Source organism: Phaethon aethereus, assembly GCF_964289735.1.
Source record: "Phaethon aethereus genome assembly, chromosome: Z".
Lineage (NCBI taxonomy): Eukaryota > Metazoa > Chordata > Aves > Phaethontiformes > Phaethontidae > Phaethon > Phaethon aethereus.
In genome coordinates this window covers 78,435,445-78,453,553 of record NC_138577.1, presented here as the reverse complement: position 1 = coordinate 78,453,553, position 18,109 = coordinate 78,435,445, and positions in this window count along the sequence as shown.

The following is an 18,109-nucleotide window of genomic DNA, read 5'->3' as shown; positions in this document are numbered from 1 at the left end:
GTATGTATGGATGTCTATATGTAATCGTGAGACAACTTTACATGAGAGAAAATGTAAAACTAAGCATGGTGCTGGCTGGAAAGAGGTCAGGAAGGGCTTTTTAGACTCCAGCATCTCGTCTAGTGCTGCACCTGTGTAAGGGGTCTTCCTCACCTGGAAATCCAATTTAATTGCAGAAGGGAAGGAAAATGGCATTTATGAACTGTATCCAGTACAAGTCAAATGAAAAGCTGGGATCATTAGCAGCAACGAGTGCAGAGCTGGAGTTAGGAAAGCCTGCTCTTTGATAAAAGCTGCTGAACACATGAACAAAATCTCTGGTGAGCAGGATACAAGCAATAAGAAAGACTCCTTAGTTGTGAGTGGAAAATCATAGAATCATATAACAGTTTGGGTTGGAAGGGACCTTTAAAGGTAATCTAGTCCAACCCCCTGCAATGAGCAGGGGCATCTTCAACCTGATCAGGTTGCTCAGAGCCCCGTCCAACCTGACCTTGAATGTTCCCAGGGATGGGGCATCTACCACCTCCCTGGGCAACCTGTGCCAGTGTTTCACCACACTTCTGGTGAAAAAATTCCTTCCTTACATCTAGTCTAAATCTACCCTCTTTCCGTTTAAAGCCATTATCCCTTGTCCTGTCACTACACGCCCTTGTAAAAAGTCCCTCTCCCTCTTTCTTGTAGGCCCTCTTCAGGTACTGGCTGCTATAAGGTGACCCTGGAGCTTTCTCTTCAGGCTGAACAACTGCTACTCTCTCAGCTCCTCACTGCAGAGCTGTTCCAACCCTCTGATCATTTTGGTGGCCTCCTCTAGACCCGCTCCAGCCGGTCCATGTCTTTCCTGTACTGAGGGCTCTAGAGCTGGATGCCGTACTAAAAGAGCTAAGGGATGGAAAAATCAATAACTCTGACTCAGAAGACAGAGGTGCTCAGTCAATATTTTTGTTTATACTTGGCTCTTTGATGTGTTCTTCAGCAAGAAACAGGTTATTTTCCATGCCATTGCCCACTAGGGGTATTAAATAGGTATTAATAGGTATTAAAATACTAAAGGTGAACAGGAAACAGGCACGAGATTATCTTTGCTAGAAAACTGTTTCTGGCTTCTCCATGATGGCCACTTCAGCCATCATTGAGGAAAAGGACAGATTCCTGGTACAGCCTAGCCAGCTGCGGGGTGGATCACACATTGGGACCTCTCTTTGTTGCTGATGTGCAAGATGCAGATGAAAAATTAGCCTAAATAAACTCCTCCAAGCGCAGTGTGAGAGGAATTTACCAGCAGCAGCCATGTCTAACAGCTGCAGCCTGGCCAGCTCTCCCCTCACCACAAGGCTGTAGCACCAAAGGTTTTAGGTGGAAGCTAATTTATAACCCCAAGCCTGCAGGATCCCACAGGTGTGGGGTCTGATACAGGATGGTCTGCCTGGGTGTGCAGACAGCAAACCCCCTGGCTGAGATTCATTTCATGGTGGAGACTTGAAAGCCAAGAGATATTTTTTTATCTTGCGGAGAGACAAAAGAAATAAGAAAAAAGAGCATTAAAAAAAGCAAGAAAACAAGAGAAATTAGCAAACACTAAGAAGCAGTTCACCTGGCCGGTGGAGAAGCCGAGCCTCTGTGCCTTTGGCTGCAAGCGTGGTGGCCCCAAGCCTTGCTGGGGGCGGCTGCGTGCCGCTCTGCTCCCACCCGTGCTCCCACTGCCCGGGACGGGGCAGGGTAAGTCACCCCAAAGGTGCAGCTTGAGCCATGGCTTCACGTTAGGAAAGAAGTAGCTGCCCTGCCCCGTGGAGAGGACCTCTCTTCTGCAGGAGCTTCTCTGCATGAGGTCTTGGTGGGTGAGTACACCCTTGCTTGGGAGCAGCACCTCAGCCACTGAAGACACCTGAGGTCCACTGCTTTCTTCTTTTTAAATGCCACTTGCCATTTTTGCATCTGCCAAAGGCAGATGATGGCGGCAAAGGGCAGCACTTTTCACTGCCTTCAGGCCAGCTGCTGGGTCCTAGTGGCCATATGCACACGAGGGTCTTCAGGAGAGTGGTGCCAGGATTTCTCCTTGCACATGATCCCATCCACTTTGGCAGGAGAGCAGCAGTCTGTCAGGGACGGGTGGCAGTGCTGGAGCTCCCCGTAGCGCTGGGCCTGTTGGCGGTGTCTGAGTGGAGCTGCCCAGCACCTTTGCTCTAGGTAGAAATGAAATTCTTGGCATTTTATGTTTAAGGTGCAGTGGCCTGAGGGGAGGCAGGGCCAGCCCACCTGTGCGAGGAGGAGGGAAAGTGCCACACATTATGAAAATCGGCAAGAAAAATCTCTTTTCATGATATAGCCAAAAAACTAGAGTGTTGGACAGGTGAGCAAACTGGGCATTGGGCAAATAGGGCATAGGACTCAAAGGAAAGGTGAAACACAACATTTTGAATGATTTTCAGCATCTTCCCCTTTTTCTCAGTAGAAACTCCCCAAGTTAAAGCCAAGATGGTGAACATTCCTTATCTCCCTCCTGTCATCCATATTTACTTGCTGTTCTTGCTGTTTTGCTACCAAAAGAATGTTAAAAAGGCAAGCCCCTTCCTCTTGTCTTGTAAAAACCTCACTTCATACTAACTTTAAAAATACTTGACGGTGCAAGAAAAGGTCACCGTCACCCACAGTCACACCATTGCTATGTTTCTATGTAGTTATCTGAATAAATCTTCCCAGTGTAGCAACACATCTTTATCCTTCAGTGACAAGTTCCTTCTAAACCTGGGTCACCTTACCCTACTTGTACAGGCACAAGATAATAAGGCAGTGCCTTTGTATGAGTAAAACCAAATTCTGAGAATCTCTATTATTTTACAGCTGAATGGGTTTTGGACATGTGCATGTGCTTGTGCTGTGCACACTCCCAAGCAAACCCTTTTTTTGGCAGAGTGGTTCACAAAAATTGGAAGTCCCAGGGATGAGTTTTCAGGAAAGTGGCCAGCTGAGAGCATGTCCCGCTTGCACTGTGCAGCTGCTTGGGTTAAATCCTTGTCGCTGGATTTAAACAAGACCATGCAGTTGATCTGGCTGGTAGGGAGTGACTGCTGACCAGCATCTCGGAAAACACTGACTGGCTTGTGCCCATCACTGGTTTTGAATGCCTCTCTTGAATATTTGGACTCCTCTGCTGAGGAGGGGGTTAAAACTTGCGGCTTTCAATTAAATGTCAGCTCTGTGTATGCTGCAGGCCTGAGCTGCTGGTTTTGGGAACCTAGAGCAAAACCATTTGGGGTCTGGCTAGGCCCCCCTCCCTGGGTTGCCCTGCGGTCCCTTTTGGGCTGCAGAGCTGGTCCTGGTGCTCGGCTGGTCACGTTGGGGACCTTTGCAGCAGGAGGGGAATGATGATGGCAGGAGGCGGAAACTCCCCACAAGGGACATGTGCTGCAGGGAAGGAGAACATGGGGTGAACCCCGGGGGGCTTTAGGGGTGAGCTCTGCTTTCCCAGGAGCTGCTCACCGCTCTGACTGGAGGCGAGTGGCTGGGAAGGCTGGGATGATGCTCCGCATGTTTTAAAAGAAACAAAGCTGCTGCTTCCATGGTGGGTGGCCTTGATTACACAGCGTCTCTCCAAATGCAGGGGGTGTTTTAGGTAGACTTCAGCAGTGACCAGCGGTCGCAATCAGCCCAAACAGCCGGCTTAGAGCAGAACCCCAGGCAGCACAGGAGGTGAATTTGCCATGCATTTTAAAACCATTTCCTTTGAAGGATGAATGACTCAAAAAATGCAGCTTCATGGGGAGAAAGGGTTTTTAAATGAGGCACTGAGTTATTTTTTTAAATGCATCACCTCTACTGCTTTGTTCCTAACAACAGGTCCAGAAGCTCAGTTAACAGCTTCAGGAAGAGCTTTATCAGGCAAAACGCGGAGCTATTTTACAGCCCACAGCTTTTCTGTTGCTTTGACATGTCACTTGTGTCTGTGAGGAGCACTGACAAACTTTTCGCTTGCAGGAGGAACTGTGCCAAAGCCCCTCGAAATGGGAAGGTGCTGGGTTTATCAAGATGCATCTCAGCCGTCACCTGCAGACTGAGCTTTGGGGATGGACCTAGTGCCTCCGACGGTGGGGAGTCCCAGGGGAAAAGCATTCTCTGAAGGTCCGGTGTGGATGACAGGCATTTAGGGTCCCACAACCTTTCCATGCCAGTGCTGCCCTTTGTCAGGAAAACTAAAAAACCAGAGTCTGATGGGTCTCTGCTACAACTATTAGTTTTTACCTGGTAATTGCTGTTTTAGGGTGAAGTGCCTTACAAATATGTGCATACTGGCTTCAGCCTGACTCTTGGCCAGCCTCATCTCAGGGAGGGAGCCCTAGGTCACTGGAAGGATGTTGGCCCCATCCCAGCTGGGAAAGGTCTTAAACCGCATCCTGATCTGGCATGCTGATGGCCAGGGTGTGGATGATAGACTGGGTGAGAGGGGACTGAGGATGCAGTGCTTTAGGTGGAAAGTGGGTACACCTAAGGTCCTTCAAGGTGGGAAGTGAAAATCACTGTCAGCTGTGGACAGTGCTCATTCTTTAATGAATTAGAGGATGTTAGGGGAAAAATAGGAAACCAGTGGTGCACTGGTGTTGTGGTTTGACCTTGACTGGCTGCCAGGTGCCCACCAAGCTGCTCTATCACGACCCCTCCTCAACGGAACAGGGGAGAGAAAATACAATGAAAGGCTCATGGGTTGAGATAAGGACAGGGAGAGATCACTCGGCAACTACAGTCATGGGCAAAACAGACCCAGCTTGGGGAAATTAATTGATTGCCAGTCAAAAGTCAGAGTAGGATAATCAGAAATAGGAACAAAACTTAAAACACCTTCCCCCCACCCCTTCCTTCTTCTCTGGCTCAACTTCGTTCCTGATTTTTCTACCTCCTCCTCCCCCCGAGCGGCGCAGGGGGACGGGGAATGGGCGCTGTGGTCAGTCCATCACACGCTGTCTCTGCTGCTCCTTCCTCCTCAGGGCAAGACTCCTCACACTCTTCCCCTGCTCCAGCCCGGGTCCCCCCATGGGTGCCGTCCTTCAGGAACAGGCTGCTCCAGCCTGGCCCCCGCGGGGTCCCAGGTCCTGCCAGCAAACCTGCTCCAGCCGGGGCTCCTCTCTCTCCCCACGGGGCCACAGGCCCTGCCAGGAGCCGGCCCCAGCGCGGGCTGCCCACGGGGTCACGGCCTCCTTCGGGCACCCCCCTGCCCCGGCGTGGGGCCCTCCCCGGGGGCGGGTGCAGATCTGCTCCCCCGGGGAGCTCCATGGCCGCAGGGGCACAGCCAGCCTCCCCGTGGGCTTCCCCAGGGGCTGCCGGGGACCCTCTGCTCCGGCGCCTGGAGCCCTCCTGCCCCTCCTGCTCTGCCCTGGGGGCTGCAGGGCTGTTGCTCTCACATGTTCTCACGCCTCTCTCTGACTGCAGTTACACAGTTTTTTTTCCCCCTTCTTCACTCTGTTCCCACAGAGGTGCTGCCACTGTCGCTGATGGGCTCAGCCTTGGCCAGCGGTGGGTCCGTCTTGTAGCCGGCTGCCTTGGCTCTGTCAGACATGGGCGAAGCTGCTGGTGTCTTCTCACAGAATCCACCCCTGCAGCCTCGCCGCTACCAAAACCTTGCCACACAAACCCAATATAACTGGCCAAAGGAGTGAAGGATGTATGAACCTTTCCTTCCACTCTGGCTAAGGAGGAGTCTGCTGAGTGTGGCGGTGGTGTTGACTGGCCAGAAAGGTTATTCTGCAAATGTCTTACCCATCCCACTTGAGTAGTTTTGTGGTACCACACCTTTGAAGTGCTTTCACATGTTTGACAAATCCCAGAGCTGTCCACTGAGCCTGGAATTCCCATCCTGTCCTGCTTCATTAAAAGCACGTTTCAGGCTATTTCTGGAGTGTGCAAGGTCAGTACCTTCTCAACCAGAAATGTAGTGGCATGATGGTTATGTGTGTTGGCAAGTTTGCAAGTGCCGGTGCGGGATGGCTAATGAAGCTCATGCTTGCAAGTTTTCTGGGGGAAAAAGTACCAGCAGGATATTCATGCACTGGGGGTGCGTTCGTAAATTAGTGCCTCTTCCCAAACGTACCTTTTTGGTAAAGACTAAGGTCTGTGTTTCACAGCACCCTGTTCTTGCAGTATTGCCAGCGTAAGGCAATAAGGACAGGCACTCTCATCCTCATAAGCGAAGCCAAGCAGCTGAACTTCCCAGTAGATTGCCTCATTTGCAGTGGGCTGTTTTAATCAAGCAGGGAGCAAAGTGGAAATGGTGGGGGAAGAGACAGATGAAACCTGTCCAGAGTTTACAACCTGCACCTTCATGCAAGCAGAGTTTGCTAGCCTTCTATAGGAAAATGTATGTTTTCCTTTCCAGGCATTCCTCTTTTGAGGCTGTTTCATTGTGGAATGCCTCAGGCAGACCCAAAACTTAAATTTGTGCTTTCTGTGCTATTTTGGGGTTCATGTGCATGCCAAGAAAAGACCAGTTTGTTGCTACTCATTAAAAGTGTATTTTTCCATAGAGAAAAGCAATTTTAAAGAAAAGAGTGGACGTTCTTTCTTTTCTGTCTTTTTTCATCTTTAACACATGAATCATTTCAATACCACAGCTCAAGCAGATCCACTGCCAGTCCCAGTCAATATAGTAGTAGCCTCTTGTAAGACTCAAAGTGAAAAAAACCAACTGTTGTCACTGGAAGGGCCAAACTGGTTGGTGCTGTCTTTGTATCAGTCTCCATTTTGAGGTGCAGGCTGCCTTTTTGAGCTAGGTGTTAAAATAAACAGCAATAGCAAGCAGCGAGTTCCCAGCAAAGAGGAAGAGAGGAAGAATCCCACAGCTGTTAGACATTTACAGATTGTTGTAGCCTGACAAAATTAATCTTCCAACAATGCAAGAGTTGGCTCAGTCAACCCCTACAGTCAACCCCAACAAACAGAACTATTTGTAATTGCCACTGAAAATTTGCAGAGGGTAGGTGACATACCAGAAGACTCAAAAAGTGCATCATGGCACCTGCACAGCAATCGTGACAGATTGTACTACCGCAGCCTGATTTTTGTCTGTGATGAGGTAAGAGGTGATGCCGGCATGCAGGAGCAGGATGCTTGGCACATCACTTGGCACTGCCAAGGCTTTTTACACCTTCTATGCATTCTCCGCAGCGTGGTTTAAATCAGATTACTAGAAAGTGGATGCAGACTTTGCTGGATGATTGCCTCCGGTGCCAATGGTTTGTGGCCACATTGCAGAGATACTTCAAGCAAGGTTTAGGATTGTTTGGATGTTTTTTGTCAGTATGGGCCCACGTGGTATTTCTCTTCCTGACCTGGTTGCTGGACTGTGTCATGTGCTTCTGACCTCTGCAGATGACATTAAACTGGGAGGCACTGCCCTGAAGCACTGGAGTAGGACTGAAAATGATGTTGGCAAACTGGAAAAGTGGTTTGGAAAATAAAAGGGATTACTCTGAAAAAGGACAGGCGCAAACACTTGTTTGTGCAAACAATTCCTTTGCACCCCTGCAGCATGTCTAGGAAACTTCTTTCCCTTTTGATGGCTGACAAGCTGCTCCTGGGCACGTGGAGCAGAAAAGGAAAAAGATAAAACCCACCCTTATCAGCACGGGACATGAAAAAATGGTATCTTGTACTGCTTACACGCGCTGGCTGGAGACGGACTGGAGACGGCCCGGAGACGGCCCGGAGACGGCCTGGAGGTGGTCTGGGGTGGGGGGCCGGAGGATGAGCGTGCCCGTGGGGGTGCTCAGCTGTGAAAGAGGAAAACATCTGAATGCCTTCAGATGTTGAGTTCCTGGGTGCTGGGTAGCCCTGAGACCATCTGATCCTAGAGAGGTGGCCTTGGAGATATTTGGACTTGGAGGTGAGCACTGGGGAGAGGAAGAGCAGAGACGCTTCCTTCTCCCTGCCTCCGTATCCTTCCTCTTTCCTTTCCCCTCCCTGTGTTTCTGTGCAATTAAAATTAAGACAAACAGGAACAAAAACACCCGGGAGGACCATAGCAGATGTGGTAAAGAGGAGAAATGAAGCAAACATATTTTGGAAAGCATGGGACCCCCACAATTCTTCCCGCAGAGACTGGCGCACTGGAGGAGACTGTGGGATCGGGGGCTCTTCCACTGCACCGTGCAGGGGCAGTGAGGCTTTAAGTATAAAAGGCTCCTGGGTGCTGCAGGAAAAAATAGTACAAAGTGGAAAAGTGTGTTCACAGCTGCTTTTAAGGACAGGGTGGCACGTCCAGACCAGGGCTCGTGTGTTGTAGGCACGGCAGCCGCGGAGGGAGGCCAGCGCTGCAGGCTCTGCCAGGGGCGGTGGGAGGCTGCAGAGCGTGAGTGTGGCTTAGGCTTTAGGCTTCAGCTGGGGCCCTGCTGCCAGCAGAGAAAAGGCTTTTACCCCAGTGCAAGTCCCCGTGCAGCCCACGCTTTGGTGTGGGTCTGTCCATGCCTGCCCAGCAAAGGTGGCTTGTGTCCAAGGTCTGTGTGGAAACGGATGGAGGACAAGGGTTTGCCTGGGCATGTGCCATGAGCCCACAGCGGGGCTGGCAGGAGCCTTGTGAGTGAGCCCCAGGCCAGCTCACCGGGCTGCGTCGCTGCTCTGAACAGTGGCTGCTGAAGCATTCAGTGGGGACGCGCAGGTGCCGATACCACATGTAAAAAATCTCCATCTGGACACAGTTGCTGGGTCTCATGGGGAAAGAAAAACAGAAGCAGGATGAAGGTAGCGAAAAAAAAGACAAAAAAGCTGTATGAGATGTTACAGAGATGAGGAGAAATGTACAGCTGCAGCTACACACAGTGCAGAGAAAGCAACCCACACCTTGGGCATCCCCTCCTCAGCTGCAAGGGCACCGGCTCTGGCATGGACAGACTGAGGCAGGGGGTGGGAAGGGGATGCTGCAGAGAATGGGAGGGCACAGGCAGCAGTTTTGGGCTCCCAGGAGAGTTGCTGCCCTGCTGTGAGATTGAAGGCAGAGTCCTGGAATGTGACCAGCTCACAGGAGCATTTTGTTTGGACATATCAATCAGACTGCATCAAATCCCGGCCGAAACATCACAGGCTTGGCTGGGAAACAGAGTCATCCTCATCTGACTCTTTCGTCCAAGCTGGAGCAGCGTGCACTTGCTTTGCACATAACAGTAAAAGCACTCCTTTCCTCCCAGAGGATGCTGTGAAGGAAGAGCATTGAGAATAACCTGTTCCAGGAAAAAACAGCAGCTGAATGTCAGACAGCTTTCAGCAAGGCCAGAGCAAAAATCCCTCAGTAAGGGACCCTCAAAGGACTTTTTTACCCAAGCAAAGCTCCTCAGGGTCCCATTTCAGCCCAAGAGGACCCAGCCGAGCCCTGGTGTCCTTTTTTTGGCTTCTCCAGGCTCAGCTGCTGGGGCTGCAGGCCAGAGGGTGTTTTGCTGGCTGCCCTTGGGATGCTGCTTTGTTGTTTTTCTGCCACCCCAAAATGGCAAGCAATGGACTCACATCCAGGGGCTGCTGCAAGCTGCTGCAACTGCAGCCGAGCAGCTCCCTGGGGAGCCTGTTGGCATGCGGTGCCTAGGTGCAAGCACTGCTTTTGGGGGATAGGCAGAGGAGCCTCCCGTTGGATGCCTGTCTTCTCTGCACCGGTGTGGGAGCGGTGCCTTGCTCCCACGGGGGTGCAGGGTCCAATCCCCCAAAAATCTTCATGAGCAGGGAGGGGGGTCCTCTGTTGTGGGGCTGCCAGGCTGGTCTCAGTCAGGAGCTGTGCCAGCAGGCAAAACACAGGCTACTGGGACCCCCAGTAGATGGATATGGGGTTGTGTGGGGTTGTGGAAACGACAGCAGCACTGAAAGCCTTTTGTTACGCCTGCCACTGTTCCACAGGCAGATGGGTGCAACGGCGGCTGCTGCCTGTGTGCCTCCTCCCAGCAAGCAGGAATATGCCAGGTCTGACTTGGATCTTTCCAGACAAGCCTGAACATCGCAAAACAAACTTCTGACGCAGCTGGCTTCCTTTGATTTTTTTTTTGTTTGGGGTTTTTTTGGTGGAGTTTTTTTTGTTTCCTCTCTTCTAGTAAGTGTTGTCTTCAGCAGCTGATATGCAGTTGCAGTACTTCCCATCTGGTTGCATCAGTCTTGCAGACTGATCTGGTGGGCAGTGCTGCTGATGCAGTGACTAATGAGCAGGAAGCAACCTGGAATCCTGCCGCTTTCTAGAAACTTTGCGAAGACCAAGTGGCCGAGAGCCCACCCTGGCTGTCAGTCTGTCTGGAGGGCTGCACCAGGGGAGGCTCTGCACTCACCTGCAGAAAGGGAACGGTAAGCCTGGAAGCCCAAACCCACTGCATCCCAAGACTCAGCTTTTTTGCCCATACGTCTTTTTTATTTCTCCCCGCTTTCAGTTATTTGCTGCTTTTATGGTCCTGGCGATCCCCTATGTGATCAGACATGTGGCTCTCCCAGGGTTTCTTGCATACTCCCCTGTCTACCTTTGTGGCAGAGTGTACCGTGGTGGTGGTGACAGTTGGGACTTTTCTCCTGTGTCCTCGGACACACCACCACACCTCTGAGAGCCCCAGCAGCCCCTGAGTGCGAGCTCTGCTTGGTAGTCACAGGCTGGCAGCAGTTCAGCCTGGGAGAGGAGCTGGAAAGTCCCAGCTCCAGCCCAGACTGTATCTCTCCATCTCCAGTCCACAGGCTGGGCAGATTACTCAGTGCCTCTGCTTTAGTTTCCCCATCTTTGCAGATGACAGCAGTACCTGCAAGCCTTGCTATGGAAATTAATTACACATGGTCTGCAAACAGGCCAAGCTCAAGCCCGTTTGCAGAGGATCTGACCTGTAACGCTTGGGGCAGCAGCCCAGCATCGCAGCAAGTGACATCCACGCGTAGTGTTGGCAGCAGAAGAGTGTAAAACTAACCCAGCTGCAGCAACTCACCGGTGCGGGCAGCGGCAGAGCGCGGCAGTGGTATCCATCCCATCTACCTGCCACATCTGGGCAGACACGGCAGAGGAGCCAGAGTTCCTGGCACCGCTACGTGAAGGCCTGGGCTGCTGCCCAGGCAGCCAGCTCTGCCTTCGAGTGTGGGGGGACCAAGGAGTTCTGTAGTCCCGGCATGGGACAACAGGATGCCACACAGGATGTAGCATTGCTTTTGGAGGCCACCCTTGGGTTTTGACATGACGGCCACATGCTAGTTTGAGAGATGGGGGCCAGTGCAGCTCCCTGTCAGTCTGCAGAGGGACAGCAGCTTTGTTGCCCAGGGGAGGCTCTTGACTTTCCCCACTAAACCCATCAGGTTGTCTTCTGGGGTCCCCACTTGCCCCCGCTCCCCACCAAGGCACATGCCTGCAGGCTGCATGGCACTCACTTTTGTCCCGACAACCGCTCCTCGGGAGGCTGGTGACACATGAGTGCCATGTGGATACGCACCCCGTATACAGGTCCTCCCAGGCAGCCAAGACAAGGCGCTGGGCATTGCTTCTCCGCTGGCTGCCGCGCGGAGCAGCGCTGCCCCTGGAGGGGGTCTTACCGTGGGGCAGAGCAGGGCAAGGCTGCAGGGCACTGGCTGCCATGGGTCTGACTCAGAGCTTGTCAGTCCTGAAGATGCCTTGCCTGCCGCACTGTGCCTGTGTGGGCAGGGCACGACTAACCCTCCCACCGACAGGCTTTCGCTGTTTTTAGGAGAAGTCATTTCAGCCATGGGCAGCTGATCTGATCGTCCCCGGCAGCCCACACTCCATCCACGCCAAGGTACGGAGAGGGGGGACATAGAGCCAGCACAAGCACAGGCGCCACTTCCCTGTGCATGGCAGACGCTGCACCTCTATGCATGCACATGTGCACGAAGGAGGTCTAGAAATAGCTCATGATGGGGAATATCAACCATGAAGGCTTTCTTATAACACAGATTTTCTGGATTAAGTGACACCCAAGTCTGATGGAAATTTTTGGGGTGCTGGACAACGTGGAAAATCCAGTTGTGCTCTTTGTTGTCCTTCGACAGGTATTCACCCCAGCTGTTATTTCCTGCTCTAGCCCACTGATGCCTCAGATCGATCGATCCTGATCCTTGGTTTGATTGGAATTTCATTAAACTCCACAGAAGGGCTTTCCCCCAACTCCGAACACTGATCGCCGGAGATATCTGCAGCTGTTTTTGGGGTCCAAAGGCACCCACAGGTGATGAGACCAGGGCTGAGGCAGATGGTGTGCCCGACCACGTCTCAAACATGACAGGGTCCTGAGCCTTTTTGAGTTGGACTGGGGACCTGAGTCTGGCACCAGTGAAGAAGAGGGCTCTTGTGCAAGTCTGCACCTTCACTTTGCTGCTCAGCTTTTATCCCTATTGCCCTAAGGCCCAATTATGGATTTCCTTGGAAATGTAGGTGGAGGGACATAGCTCCTTCTTCTAATCCTCCATGCTGAAGCGTTTGATGGTTTCCAAAGTGCCAGTGTCAGTGTAGCCTGAGTCATGCATCCCCAGGCAGACTGTCTGCATTCACTACTTTTGCATCTTTTCATGAACACCCTGAAAACCTCAAAAAACCCAGTAGCTTCTTGAATGCAGAAATATAAGAAACCTGTTGCAGTGAGCTGTCTGGACTGTACAGCGTGTACATGCTTTATCACGTCTGGGTTTACACTAACTGAACTGATGAAGTCCAGGGTTTTCTCAGAGGGAGCCCAGCCCACAGGTATCCCAAAAAACCCATATGCATTTTGGTGCAATGGGATATCTGCTCTACTTATCTTGAGTCCTGTTCTGCTTTTTTATATATCCCCAGAGACACATGCAGGAACTCCTCTCCTCTCAGGCAGGGTATTTGTACAGGGCAGCCACTTGTGTCTGGCTTACATAGTCCTGCCAGGGATGAAATCAGGAGCGCCCCATACTTTCAGAACACTTGGGTTGCAAAATCACACTCTGAGCAGGAGGGAAATGCTAGAGCCAAGGCTCCCAGCGGCAGATGGGTTCCCCAGTTGTGCTGTGCAGTGTGATCCTTGGCGGCACGACTGGCGTCCTCTCCCCCTGCCTGGCTGGATTTATCTTCCCTTATTTATCTGCCATTTCAGAGCCCAGTGCTTCCAGCCCTTGAGACACTCCTCCTGTGTGGACACCAGCTGCCAGAAGCCACTTGCTTCATATGGCATCACACTCAGGAATGGCAGCAACATTATCTCACTGGTGCTGGCCAGAGGGAAATCACAACCTTGCTGGCACTGAGATACGAACCCAAAATCACACAGGCTCTGTTGCTGCATCACTGCTGTGCTGTGGGCTGGTCTTTGTTTTGCTCTCCTCTCCTATGCCTAGGACTCTGCCCGTGTTACTTCTTCCCAAGCAGGAAACCCATGCCTGGTGTGGGTGGGAATAGCCAGGACAGCAGCATGCCTTCACACCTCCCTCCCCAGGAGCACATTCATTTTGGGTTTTTTGCTCAGGAAGCACTGACTTGTCATTTCTAACTTTATTTTCATGTCATTTCCCCTTAATATGATTATTCTTTCTTTATGTAATTTATTCCCACAGGTGCTTACAGCACCTCCCTGCTTATTAGCAGCAGGATTAATTAATGAGCTGTTTATCCCTTACGCCAGATCATTAACCAAGCTGTCTAATAAAAACAAACCAGACATCTGGCCTAGCAATACCTGACTGGGCAGCCACCTCTTTTATCATCATTCTGCATTCAGCTGACGGCAAACATCCAGTGCGAGGCACTTAGCAGCCATCTCTCCAGTGTCTGCAGGGCAAGCACAGTTTTTCATGTTTATTATAATCCTGTAATGACTAAGACTGCAGTCCAGAAAAATGCTTAAGCTTGTTTTGAACTGCATAGATGCAGCTAAGTACCCTTAATGGTTGTATGACATGACTATATACTTAAATGCCTTCTGAACTGCAGCTATATTGAGGTTTCCGTTCTTGTCATACCACACAGCCATCCCTTTTTTCCCGCATGGAAAAGGGCATTTGCAGGGTGCTCCCCTTACCAGAATTCTCCAAATGCCCCGCGACGGGTGAGCTGGGTCTGGAGACATGCCCAGGCTCTCCCCGGGCAGCGCTGCAAGGCCTCCCCAGCTCGACGCCATCAGCAATGACTGCAGGCATTTTTGTCCCTACCTCACTCCCATGGGGTGGGAGACGGCCCTCCCTGGGCTCCCGTGCCTGGTGTTAGTGCCCAGCTGCATCCCTCTCCTCCCGCGGCAGGGAGGCAGCGGCGGAGCCGGTGCAAGGTCCCACTGGGAGGTTTTGATGTTTGCAGAGGGTGCTGCGAACCTGCCCTTTGCTTGTGGAATCGGCTGCCGCCCCGGCCCAGTGGGGGATGGCCGCGCAGCCTGGCTTCGGTGCTCTGCGTGGCTTGGACGCTCCCAGCTGACATTACCGGCCCTGCAGAAACAGCCAAGAGCAGTAATGCCCTTTATGAATGCCTTGGCACTGAGCAGTATTTGGGACCTGCAGGAGGCAGACGGGGTCTCTGCACATCGCTGGACTCCTGTGCGCACTTGCACCAGCCCAGGGCCCTGCTCACGGCCCCATCGATCAAGCAGCGGCCCTGTGCTCCGAGCTGCAGGACACACAAATCCGCCGTGAGCCACACCAGTGGAGTGGGCGTCAGGGAAAACAGAGACCCCCGGCTGATGCGGAGCAGGGAGTGAAGGCAGCAGCGTCCGTATACATCTGCGTCTGGAGAAGGCAAGCTGATCTGGATACGCCTCTGCTCCGTGCTTTAGGTGTCTGCCTGGCAAGTGCAAGGGCCCAAGCAGCCGCAGGCTTAGCCTGTACCTGTAAGATGAGAAGCATGGCCAGGCAGTGCGTTGGGAAGGGACTGCAAGGCAAGGCGAGGCAGCAGCCGCCGGAGGAGCGCTTGGCTCCGCGGAGCTGCGCTGCGCATACCCTTTGTGCTGTGCCTGCCGTGGGTCCCAGCCGCTTCCGAGCTCCAGGACGCTCCTCTTCCAACGGCAATGGAAGTTGTACAGCCAGGTTACCGAACGCAAGGTGGAATGAACGGACCGTGCTGAGGCAGCAGGTAGGAGGGGAAAGGAGGGGGATGCATGGCTAAGAGCCGACAGGGGAAGTCCTGGGTTTGTTTGCGGGGCACGGATGAGCAGGGAGTGGTGACTGCAGTGATTGCTCTTTGCTGCCGGGTTGTATAAGGACAGGCCGATTTCCTGAGGCTGCTGGGATAAAGCACAGCAAATCATCATTGAGAAGGGTGCTGGGCAGAGGCGCAGGATCAGGCCAGGAGCATCATGGTGACAGCCTCTCCCTCCCCAGCAGCCTCCTTTTCTGGCCCTCCCTGTGCCTGCAGGCGCCGGGCGCAATCTGAACTGGTGCTGGGCTGGGCTGGCTGACATTGCCATAGCCTCAAAGTTTCTGGAGATAAGGAGGGCACTCAAGTTTCCAGGACGATCTGGTCAGCGGGTGTTGCTTGCAAATGACAGTCTGAAGGAAGAAGATTTACATTCAGCGAAGAGACTAGACTGGGAAGATTAAGGTTAGTGCTGGTCCACTGGGCTAGCAATGAGGTGTATGGATGACATCTACAGAAGGGATACCACTAATAATGGTGATAATCATGCTTAAATCTCATCTGTCTGCTTTCATCTGCAGCACCTTGGTGGAGAAGCAGAGGCTCATCTGGCCCGTAAAATGGTGAGACTTGCAGTGACTTTCTTGTGGTAACAAAGCTGCCACTGGCTGAGAGAATCTCAAGCGTCCTATCCACCAGGCCATGCATGGTGCTTCCTGCAGCACAAGGTGGTCACGCCGGTCCATCCACATGAGCGATGTCTGGCAGGACGGACCAGCCTGCACCAAAGAACCACGTCAATCAGCTTGTGAAAAGCATCAGCTTCTATAGTGCTTCCAGCTCAGCTGGGAGAGGCGTCAAGCATGCAGATCTTGGTATTGGCAGGCACGTCAGCCTAGAAAGCAAGGGTAATGGAAATGCAGCCCTGGTGCTGGGAGAGGAGCTCTTCGTAAGTGGGACAGATATGTGAAGAAATGCTCTTCTACGTCTGCATGAGTGCAAATAACCTTAGAGAAAGAGATCAATAATGGTGCTGCATAGTCCACCTGGCCTGCCCCTGGGTACTGTGATGCCTGTCTCTCACTGCTGGAAATGTGTGGTCAGGGTATGTTCTCCCAGAAAAGCATCTGCACTGCGGTAAAAGCAGCAGGGATCCTTTCCGCAGTGAGGATCCAAACTGCTTGAAGAGAAGTCTGAGATGCACAAACTGTTCCTGCGCCGAGATGCAAGAGAGATCACTGTTTAAACTGTCCTCAAGGTACAAAGGTTAATTCCTCAGGCTAACAGCCGCTGGCACACACTGACCCTGCCCAGTGCCGCCCTGAGACCAAAGCCGACACTCGTACCTTTCCCACTGTACTTCCACGACAGCAAGATGCCAGTGTCAGCAGCCTCCCTTCAGTGTTTTAGCTTGCTCAGTTGTCATGGCAAAGAGGACAGGGACAGGGAAAGAGCCCCATTCTCACCACGCTGCTCTGTATTTCTACAGCACGCACAAGATCTGAGTCCATGTGCAAAGGCAGCCCACCTGTTGCCACTCAGGATTACTACCAGTATTTGGAGGATTGTAAAATTCAGATGTAAATTTGCATCTTTTCTATCAGATGCACATCAAATTTCAGGGCTTCATTAACAGCATTGTCTCTAACCTCACACCACCTTTTGGGCTGATGGCTTAGGGGGAGGCTTTGAGACATTGACCACCTTTTGCACTTCAAAGTCTCCACTTATACCTATGTATCAAAAGATCGAAAGGCTTACTAACACTCGCTTCAAACACTCCACACCCTGAATCTTTTGACTGCTATGTCATATATGCTCCTTGTTTGGAGGAGTGGTGTTGAGTTACAAAGGTTTCTTTCTGCTATAGTACATTTTGAACATGAGTGTCTCCATAGCTTTAGAAGTCCCACTACTGGTGCGAATAAAACACGCTGTATCTCCAGCTGGTGTAAGCAGTGAGTGAGGCGGGTTTTAAAGCATCTGTTTACGCCAGTGGTAAATTCAGCCCTCACAAGTTCTAAAACATGCTCTAGCAGCAGAAAGAATTTGAAAAATTAGGTGCTAAACTGCATTTTTATCCAAAGATCAAACCTGGACTAATCCAGCACATCCTTTTAAGATTACTGGTAATTATTTTGTCTTCTCCCTTCGACAGAGTTCCATTTCCCTAATACTCAGGATTTGCCAGCAGGTTCTAAAGTGTAGGTTGATGTTTTTGTTGCATGGCATTAAGAAAAGAGTGCAATGTTGCCTCCATATAGGTACTAAACAGGGTGCAACTTTATTTACAGTGTAAAGTGCATCACACAGAAGTCGTTTAAAACACACAACAAGCAGTGACATAAATGACAATACAATACTGGGTAGGGAGGGGAAAGTGTTCCAGCGAGATTCAAAACATGATCAACAGCACTAATATAACAGCCTCTAGTTTCAGCTACTCTGTCCTACCACCACATCTCCTTACGAAACATATTGACTGGGTTGATCCCAGGACTCCATGTACTAGTCACTAGTGTGAAGCTGGAGTGCTAAAAGCCATCCCACAGCCCTGAAGACTCCAACCATGCCCTGCTCTAAGCACTGTCCTCACCACTCTTGTTCTGCTCTGGAGATCACCAGGGCAGAGTCAGGGCACACACCAGAGAAGCACACTGGAAAAGGGACCAAAACATGAGAGTGACACATAAATAAAGATCTGCTTTTCTCATCCATGCACTCTTTCCCTTGAGAAGTCCTGTGTTGCTCACTGCAGCTTCCATTCATATGCTGTTAAGGCAGCAAGGAGGTCAAGGAACACAGTGCCTAGAAAAGCTGGTGACTATGGGTTGAAATACGGACATTACTTACTGAACACTAACTTCAGTCAAAGCTGTAAACATCGATGGCTGTGGAGCTGAGAGACAGAAGATTGTTGCTATGTGCTAGCAGAGTCCATTAGAAAAAGAAGGTTGTGGGAACTGAAACGACAACTTTTCAGCTGGTTGCAGCTCCCACTGGGAAGAAATCTACATTCACATTAATCTGATCCCCTAAAGACTCCTATTCTTTACCTATCTGTTTTTCTTTTAATTGGCTGAAAGCTCTTAC